At 41.4% G+C, this 10618-nt stretch overlaps 1 protein-coding gene across 4 annotated transcripts in view; it reads left to right on the top strand.

Moving 5' to 3' along the window:
* The window catches only part of LOC130397984 (carnitine O-palmitoyltransferase 1, liver isoform-like), a 50002-nt gene extending 44571 nt beyond the window's left edge, over positions 1 to 5431 (top strand). For 3 of the 4 annotated variants that reach the window (XR_008900572.1, XR_008900578.1, XR_008900590.1), the window contains 2 exons: positions 1345 to 1386; positions 2087 to 5430. The gene's annotated coding sequence lies outside the window, so the exon portion shown is untranslated. Of the gene's footprint in view, positions 1 to 1344; positions 1387 to 2086 lie in introns of all 4 variants that reach the window. The other variant, XR_008900584.1, reaches the window with a different exon arrangement.
* Positions 5432 to 10618: the final 5187 nt, after the last annotated feature.

Consider the following 10618-nt stretch of genomic DNA (forward strand, 5'->3'; position numbering starts at 1 on the left):
CTACCAGCCTACCCAGTGTAGCAAATGTTGCTTACCTGTCCATCATACATCGAGGTGGACACGCCCACTTGTGATGTCACTAAAACATCAGATTTTGAAATGGCTTGTAATGGCTAATCACACTTTGTTTTGTGTTGGGCATGCACTGCAGTGACTTTGATTGATGAAAGCTGTCTTGGCATGAGGCGTTCTGGAGTCAACATAACTCAGGCTCAGAGATTTATGAGGTCGATTATTACTACTTATGGCCAATGGTTTGTGTTGTACAGTTGCTAGGGATGTGTCGGTCGCGACCGATTCGTTACAACGAACGAATCCCGAACGTGAACGACAAGAACTGGTTCCCCAAAACAAGAAGAACTGGTTCTTTGATTCTTTTTTTTAAACATAAACCAAACATATGGTCGTGTATATAAAATATACAAATGAACTGAGCTTCGTCTCCCCGCGACTTATATTGATTGAGTCTACAACGTTCTCAAAGATTCAGCCAATGAGAGGTAGCAATGGTGTTGCAATGGCACCTGGGTAATCCAATGACAAGGCGGTACCGTCGAATATGCGTGCTTTCTGTCTGACATATCTTGGGTCATACCATTCGACGTGGGGCCATTCATATATCCCCCTACATTTTTTCGAAAATAGACTTGACCTCCATCTGTTTATTGGATAAACGCATTTCCCAATCCCAGGAGTCTTTGCTCCATTCTACGTCAATTTAAGAACAAACAAAGAAATTAAACTGCAGTTCGTATTTTTTATTTATGACCATGAAAGTTCTGTAATGCCTGAACAATGAAGAATTAAATGTAAAGTAAAATAAAATGATAAATGTAAAACCATGAATGAAATATAGAGAGTAAGCAAGTGTTATAAATATTGGTGGGACGTTTTTGTTATACTATATAGTGTATCTTCTCGATTTCCACGGGGTTTAGAGCCTAGAAGTGGTTTAAATTATGCTCACGGCCGTCTCGCGGGGGGGGGGGGGCAGACACCAAATGACGTAATCTGACGTAACGAACGAATCAAAATGAACGAATCAAATAAACGAATCGTTATAGTGAACTGAACTGAAAGAACTATTTCCCGGAAAAGAATCATTTTGCCCATCCCTAATAGTTGCTCATTGTCAACAGAAAACACCTTCTGGCTCAGTGATTTATGAAGTAGGACTATGGTTATTTATTGTTCCGACAGGGTAGGAAGGTTCCCCAAGGAGGGCCATACTGCCAATAAAATGTGTTCCCCTGGCTGGTACATATTTCCCTTCAACGGAAGTGGTCTGAATGGTCTGATTCCTGGTGCATTTACAATGCTTGTTTTGGTTTTCTGATTCAACAGAGAGCGGGACACCAATGTGCTTGCCCAGACCAGCTATTGACGGTAATATTATTGAAATCCCTCGAATCCATTAGTTTTCTGTTTTTCGATAGTAAGGTCTCACTGACCTGCTCTGCTTTAAGGTCCGATGACGATGATCTGGCTCTCACAGGTGGGGGCGTGTCCACCTAGATGTGGGACGGACAGATGAGCAACGTTTGCTACAGTCCACCGGGTAGGCTGGTAGACTGATCTATCCAGCACACATCTAGGTGGACACGCCCACTAGTGATGTCATAAGAGCCAGATTTCACACTCACACCTGGTGGCATGTCATGGGACCTAATATACCATTTTCACAGAGGACAGATCCTCCCAAACACAGTAGTTTTATAACCAAACACTCAAAGTCATAACCATAAATATGGGTCTGCTCCTTCCATGTGCCAGGACATCTTCCCTGTGTCGGTCCACGATGACAAAAAAGAGTATATTTTTCTGTATCATCTATTTCAAATGATCACGCATTACTGTCATTCATTTTAGTCGCCATTTGACATTCTTCATGGGTTCAACACATCATCGATGATATATATATATATATATATATATATATATATATATATATGTTTCCATTATTCCATAATAATAGTAATACATATTTTGACATATCTATTTATTAATTTCATGCTTGATGTATACAGCTATCTTTATTCTATTGGTTGTTTGAAATACAATCGCCCCCTCCCCCCCCGCCACCCAGGAGTTTACGGATCAAGAGTCGAGGCCTTGACAGAACTTCTGGGGGGAACCACGCAGAACCGGGGAGGACGCAAGGGCCTTACGCTGTGTTTGTTTTTTTTACAATTTGTTGTATTATATGGATATGGTATTTGTCTATATGGATATTTCCGATGATAGCCGCCAGTCTTTTACACGGCTTTCCACTCCAACCTATAAAAGTAAAGTGCCATTCTGACTGCTGTAGAGTTGTATATTAGCCAAAGCAAAATGTTTTACCAAAAAAAGATCCATCCGAAACCCCGCCCTGAGGTTCGCTCAGCGGGGTTTGCAGTCCGGGGCCCATGAAAGGAGACTGGAATGGGTCTTTTCCGTTTTTTTAGATCCCCTATATTTCAACTAGACAATGTTCTCCTTTCATCACAAAAGAAATGCATTTTTTTTAAAGGTGTCGTGTGTAGGATTTATTGCCACCTAGTGACGATGTTGCAGATTGCAACCAACTGAATACCCCTCCCTCTCCCTTTCCAACCACGCAGTAGATAAGCTACCTTGGCCTGAAAGGTGCCATTAGGTACCTCCAGAATGTTGTAATTTATGGCGTGTCAAGTAATGAGGTTCCTTGGTCGATTTAATTGTTCATTGTTCAGGACTACTTCACAACACAGCTGTGCCACATAGCGGGCTCCATGGCCGAGGTCCCTATCCCGCTGCCGTATGGAGATTTAAAGAGCTCATTCTGAGCTAGCAAAAACAAAGATTGGTATTTTCATGGGATGATGCATTGATTTCAAACATACTTTAAAAGTGAAAGGCTTCAAGCTAGCTATTCAAAGTCGATGTCACCTGAAGGAAACTGTGCTTTATGTGTTTTTTCTACAACAGTGAGCCGTATTATGTATAGGTGTGTATTATAGGATTGTATTATTCAACCCTTTTTTTTAAATGCAGAAAACATCAACTACTTCAACTCTTTATTCTCCAATTCATCCATTTCATGACTGTGTGTTGAATTTGCCTGAAATGATGTGATTCGTGTTGTATCATTTGTTGATAAAACTTTGATATTGTGTATTATATGTACAATGTTTCCAAAAAAAAGGCATGCATATTGGATGTATCATATATCACATAGTTTGTAGGTTTGAAGCTTTTTAAGCTTTAACAATAAGGTTACATTAATTAGCCGTTCATTAACATTAGTATAGTATAAACTAACATTTAACTAAAGGTTAATTAACCGTTAACTAATGGTATAGTAAATCTGTAATAATCTGTAAATCTTTACTTATGGTGTTCATGTTGATTAAGCTATTCATTCATACATTATTTAATAGGGGTAGGGTAAGGGTTATGTAAGTTAATTAGGAATATTAGTTAATTTGATTAATGTGATAGTTTTACTTTTACATTTAGGGCATTTAGCAGACGCTTTTATCCAAAGCGACTTGCAATAAGTACATTTGTCATAAGAAGTGCAACAATATATCACTGTCGGTACAGTAAGGATGTTCATAGAACCAAGTGCAAGTACCATAATCGCTAGGCTAATCAATTCCCCGTGTTAAAGCAATGATAGCAGCTACTGCAGTTGCTACACAGTTAAAGGACAATTCCGGTATTTTGATCATTGAGCCCCCTTTCTGGTTTGTTTAGGATGAAATAGAGTGGGTGACACAGAAATTTGAACTATAAGTCCTTTCTCGGGTATTTGGCTCATTTTGAATCGCTCCTGCCTGCTCCACAATGGTTGTCTGTGTGCATACACAAACCTGTCAACCCAGCAACCCTAAACGTTCGTTTTCAAAAATGTGCAAGTAACCGAGTGGTTAGTGGCATTCGTGAAGTTTAAAAAAAATATATCGGCGCAATATATGGTTTCCATCCGTGTTAGTTGCTAACTGGAACTATTTTTTCAGATACCTCACAACCGCATATAAACTTCCGCAAAAGGTCCCACTCCGTGCAGCACCTACTTTCGACTTCCTTCGGCGTCTGCCTGCACTTCCCACAGGCACACCCATAGGGCACACCACCCGCCCGTGATCGTGGGGACCGCTTCCGCCGGAGCTTCAGGCGCCTCCGTAGCCCCAGCCTCCATCTCACGTAGCTCCTCTTGGGTGAATTCTGGTTCAAAACGATATCCTCTGCCGTCAAACTCAAAATCGAGTGCGTCCTCCAGAAGCCACCTTTCATAATCCATTTTCAGTGATTTTCTATGTGATTTTCCCTAATCCGAGGTGCGCACGGTACAAGACTTCAAACCCATAGACATGTTCAAACCAACGTAAACAGCCCACCTTTACGGTTCGGCGGAGTAATATCATCGTGCAGTAATGAGTCTTCCAACTGAAATCAACTGGCGATAAATGTGCAATAAAACACGACAGAAACCATATATTGCGCCGATAATTCTTTTTTAAACTTCACGAATGCCACTAACCACTCGGTTACTTGCACATTTTTGAAAACGAACGTTTAGGGTTGCTTGGTTGACAGGTTTGTCTATGCACACAGACAACCATTGTGAAGCAGGCAGGAGCGATTCAAAATGAGCCAAATACCCGAGAAAGGACTAATAGTTAAAATTTCGGTGTCACCCACTCTATTTCATCCTAAACAAACCAGAAAGGGGGCTCAATGTTCAAAATACCGGAATTGTCCTTTAAGTACCATAATACCATACAATACAATACAGTGTACAATGGTGGCCAGAAGGGGGAGGGTGGCTATGCAGTGTCGAGGTGGACTCTGAACAGGTGAGTCTTGAGTCTTTTTCGGAAGATAGTGAGCGACTCTGCGGTCCTGAGAACGGCAGGGAGCTCGTTCCACCACTGAGGCCCCAAAACCGAGAAAAGTTGTGACTTTGCTGATCGACCTTTGCTAGCTCTTAGCGATGGCGGTACCAGGCGGGCTGGACTGGCCATCGGGCGTACCGGGCAATGCCCGGTGGGCTGGCAGGCCTTTTTGGGCCGACGAGGTTTACTTGAGGTTTACTTTTTTTTTTCTTTTTTTTTTATTATTATTATTTTTTGTCACACAGCCGAGGAGGGCCGAGGTCCGTTCCTTCCCTCTCGGTCGTGCGGGCTGTCAACTTAACCTGAAAGTTCAATACAACTTTGGGCCGGGCCATAACTCATTATGATTGGTTCTGGGCTGGCCCTGGCCCTATCACACACACAGCAGAGGGCCGAGGTCCCGCCCCTTGGGTCTCGGCTGTCAATCAGTCAATCAGTCACGTCACTAACTGACAGAAAAATGGAGAAGAAACGTAAAGGAGGCGCGGAGAATCTCTCTCTCTCTCTCTCTCTCTCTCTCTCTCTCTCTCTCTCTCTCTCTCTCTCTCTCTCTCTCTCTCTCTCTCTCTCTCTCTCTCTCTCTCTCTCTCTCTCTCTCTCTCTCTCTCTCTCTCTCTCTCTCTCTCTCTCTCTCTCTCTCTCTCTCTCTCTCTCTCTCACTTTAGGGTGCCACTTTGACTTACTGTGTTATAATTTGTTGTGTTTTAGTTAGTGTAGGCCTTAATAAAATGATACATATATTTTGTATTCTTCCTGTTGTTCTGTGTTCTTGCATTTTTTGCTGATTGTGAGATGGTTCAAACTGTACATATTATAAGCATTAGTAATTTCAGAGGGGATTTGACCTAGCTGCAAAAGTCTCTGCGCTTTATTTTAATTGTTGAAACAGCACAATATGCGGATATATCCTCTGGTATGTCGTGTGCCTCCGCATGTCGTATAAATAATCATAGTGGGCGGCCATGGCCAAAAAAGCCGGTGCAAGGGTCCGTCTACACTGGTTCTAGGAATAAAACTAGCTGATGCTGGTAGCTTACGTCAAAGCACCTTCTACCCCCCATATTAGATGGTCAGTGAGTTACAGATGCGCTCCTCCAAAGAGAACTCAAAATAATGAAAGATATGCATGCCTTTCAAGGCTTGCACCCTGTTGGAGCCATTTAGTCTTTTGTGTTGAATGTTTTTAAGTAAATATATTTTGAGTCTAAGGCTAAAAGTATGAGTTATGATGAATTATAAAGTGTATGAAATGTTAATCAAATTTTCATTCATATGTATATTTATGCATTTTGTGATGACGTGGTGATTAGCCCGTTGTGTCACCTGGGGAAGTAGGTGTGTCACGCTCTACCTGGAGCCTATTGGAGGCCCTCATATAGGGCAGGCTGATTACTGTTGGTTTGGAAGGCAGAGAGCCAACAGTTTTCTGACCGCATTATTTCGGATTTTTGGACGCATTATTTCGTATTATTGGACGCATTTTGACCGATTATTTTACGTTGAAAAGCCCTTTTTGTACAATACGAAGAACACTGTTTTGGCCGCAAACAGTTACATTGTTTGGAGTTTTTATGTTTAGTTATTTCCTGGAAAGTCAACCAGAGTTATTGCTTAATAAATTATTCAACACCAAGTTAAACACTCTTTGTGCGTGCTTCCCAAGAAATGTGTGTCGGACTACCTCTGCCTCAGGAATAAATAGGGCGAACAAAGGGTTCGCCACTTCACACCCTAATGGCACATATTTTTTTGAAGCTTATTCCACTTTTGAAGACCGGAAATATGAGGTTCATCAAGTATACAGGGTCTTAAATTTTTTTTAAAAACTAGGAGCCTAAAAGCCATCCAAACAGCTTGAATACATAGTTTTGCTTGAGCCTTTCAAACATGTTTTTCATGAGCTATTCAGGCTTGGAAAGTGGCCATTGTAACATTAGTTTGTTGTGTATCGTGTGTTATGATCCAGCTCTGGGACCTGAGGGATTCAACAAAATAAAGGAATTTAAACGGAGAAACAGAGCTCAATAACTTATTTGAATCACAAGATAATAATACAACAAAAACTAGGCTCAGGAACCGCTCATAAGTGAGCTCCGAAAACAACGTGGGGGCCGAGAAAAGCCTCATGCAATCCTTGGGAACATCAGAGGCAGCTGCTCCCAAGGCGCTGATAGGCCTACAACTTGATGATAGATATCTACAATTCAATTACGACTATCCCTTACTCCAGTTAGAGATATCTACAACGTCCTTTTGACTAGTCATAACTCCAGTTAGAGATATCTACAACGTAATTTCGCCTAGTCAAAACTTAATTTAAGATATCTGAAAAGGGACATGTAGATATCTTGAATTGAGGTGAATTAAAGATATCTTGAACTGGAATTATGACTAGTCAGAATCAAATTGTAGATATCTCAAACTGGGATTACAGATAGGCCTATCTACAATTCAGTTGCAGATATCCGTAATTCACATCGTGGATATCCGCAACTGAATTGTAGATATCATATCTGTAATGAGAAACCCCATAGACATGAATGGCAAAAATGACGTAATTTCGCCTAGGAGGAATGTCTTTGTGGATATCTGAAATGACAATTGTGGATAGGAGGAATGTAGTTGCGGATATCCGAAATGTTATTTTTGACTAGGCGAAATTGAATTGCAGATATCTGCAATGTAAATTCCGGATAGTCAAACTTAGTTAATAAATGACAATTCGGCTTGCCATACTGATAAGCCAGCTGCAACCAGGCACACACACGCACACACACGCACACACATGCACACACACACACACACACACACACACACACACACACACACACACACACACACACACACACACACACACACACACACACACACACGCTAACACCCTGGCCGATCACAGATGGCCGGTGACACTAGCTGCGTTTCCATTTAAAAGGTGATGCGAATCTTTAGCAAGTTCGCAAAAAAGTAATTCTAATTAGGTGCGTTTCCATTAAGTGGTTGGAGCGGAATAGGGAGATGACGTTACACGTTGATGTCGGCAGGGGCTGGCCGGTCGTTATGCGGAAATCGGAAAGACTGTCAAGGCCGATGCTCTGTTTTAGACGTAACGCGTAAGCACGTAAGATACATAACCCCCCCTTGCGCGGTAAAATATCCCCCCTTACGTGCTTAAGTGCGTCGGCCAAAATTCCTGACTATGCGACTAAACACTACGGCCCTACGCAGCTCGCAAAGACTGTGATTGGCCAGCTAACCACATCCTTTCAGGAGTCTCACATTTCCGGTTTTACAGCATAGTAGCGCCATTTTTAAAAGGCTGTGACAGAAGCGAATGAAGAATTTTGAAGAAGGAGAAGAAGAAAACACAAGAACGAATTATGATAATTATAAATATAAACAAGCCAGCGATTTCCACTTCCACGCCCACAGATTTGTTCGTTGCTCCCCCTACTGTCTGGCGGAGAATCCCCTTGCAACACGCACAATCCTTAAGGAACCTTAAAGGAACCGTAAATCAAAACTTGTCTAAAACAAGTCCCTTGTGTAAATTACGTGCTTACGTCTCTGCGTCTAAAACGACCCTAAATCGGCCTTCAGTCCTGTGTGTTCAAAGTTCGCTACGTCACAGCTGTTACGAAAAGTGTGTTTCCATCTCCCATTTTGCGAATTTACTCTCTTTCGCATTTCTCAAAAACCAAGCGAGCGGATAAACCTTTTTGCGAATTAGAGGACTTTTATGCAAATTTTGGTGTTTCCATCTCCGTTTACTGATTCGATACTTCAAAGTTTGCATAAAATCAGGGGGATGGAAACGCACTAAATTCAAAACATTCACACAAAGCTCAAGATCAACTCAAAGCCCAACAATATAACATAGTCCTAAATGGCTAGAGCACCCGTGGCTAGGTGCAACTTAGTGCCGCTGAGGTTCTCCCCCTTTTAAAGTGCTGGCCAGCAGCTTAATACTCAGACACACAAGCACAGGTGCATATACTGTGCATGCCGCAAAAACACACAAGCATGTGTGTGTGTTTGTGTGTAATGTAGATGCAAGATATTAACTGTTCAGGTTGGATGAAGATATAGGCTACAGCCAGGGAACTGAAGAGAGCGACCACGTGTTTCTGAAAGCATACAAAATAAAACAAACAATTACTACTCTCTGAAGAGCACATAATACAACACGAATAAATAAATAAACGTTGCTGGGTGGAGAGCGAGAGAGTCTGTGTTTTCTCTCCACCCAATGACAGACCTTAGGTGAAGCTAATACGTGCAGCAGAGTATGTGGGTGGGCTACTAGCCACACTAGCTGCCCCGGATGTTAGCGAGCGATTCATTGTCATAACGTTACCGGTAAATGCATTATTACAACTCAAACGTCAGCTAGCTCATATTAACAGTTAAGGCCCAGCCAAGAGCCTGCCTGGAACGCGGCACATCCCGCTACGGCAATTTTGCACAAAAAAACAACACAAAATACTACAACATTGATTATCTGCAACTGTTTTGCTACTTACGTTTATGTTTCGACGAAATCATCCAAGGATGTAAACGACCGAAAGAGAGCTCTCACGTTCTGAGACTGGGACCTGAATGTGCTCCGACTGTGCAACGTGCAAATTCAAATTTAAATTCGACTCAAACTAAAAATATTACCTGCAGGACATGAATAAAAAGAAATTGTTTGAGAGAAATCTAAAACTTTTGTTTGTGTCTATTGGACGTACATTTAGTTCAGTTTAAATCAAACTTGGTGTCTCAAAATGCATAAAGAATGAGTTACACAATCAAATCAATAATTTTATCCTGTTTTCAATGACAGTTATTAGTTTGAATGAACAACTGCATGTTACACATTTTACAGTGTGCTGGCAAATACCTCTTGACTAAAGATCAGGGGTCTCATTTATAAAACTGTGCGTGGGATCGTTACTAAAAATGTGCGTACGCCCAGAGGCCAAGTTTTGCGTGCGCCAAAAAATATTCAGATTTATAAAACCCTGCGTACGCACACCGTACGCAATCTTTGCTTTATAAATCACAGAGTGCCTACAAGTGTGCGCAGCTGAATCAGCTTCAGGTCCGCCCTGTACACGCCCCTTTTGAACCATAAATGGTCAATGCAAATTACCATTTATGGTCATTTGGTCATGTACGTCAGCCGAGAGCAACCAATAATAATAATAATAATAATACATTTAATTTAGAGGCGCCTTTCAAGACACCCAAGGTCACCTTACAGAGCATATAGTCATCATAAATCGTTTAAAAAAATAGGTTTAAAGCTAAATGGTCCCGCCCCCAGGAACGTTTTTTTTTTCTTCAGACTTGACTGTCAGGAGTCTCAATACATATGCGCGACAGAACACTGCCAATATTCACGTGACTCAAAGCTTGCGTCTGTGTTGTCAAATCTCTGAAAAGTCAATGCTGAAAAGTCAGTTCTGAAAAAATACGTTGCAATGGCGTAAATGTACACCTTTACAAGTTTTTAAAACGAAATATACAACCTTTCAAAACTTATTTCTCAATGTATGAACACCTGTTTGCAGAATCCCATTTACAAGGTTTCAAAACCGGGAAACAATGAAATACACTGTTAGAACAGTGGCAGATTTGAAACTCTGCAAATGCGCTGGTGAAATTGTTTGAACTTTGAAAATGTGTTGGTGAAAATGATGAAGAAGATTGCAGGCAAACAGTCAGATTTGAGCGGACGATCACTTTTTTCCACTAGGACTTTTACTTTGAAA

This window comes from Gadus chalcogrammus, chromosome 2, assembly GCF_026213295.1.
Source record: "Gadus chalcogrammus isolate NIFS_2021 chromosome 2, NIFS_Gcha_1.0, whole genome shotgun sequence".
In the NCBI taxonomy this organism is placed as follows: Eukaryota; Metazoa; Chordata; class Actinopteri; order Gadiformes; family Gadidae; genus Gadus; species Gadus chalcogrammus.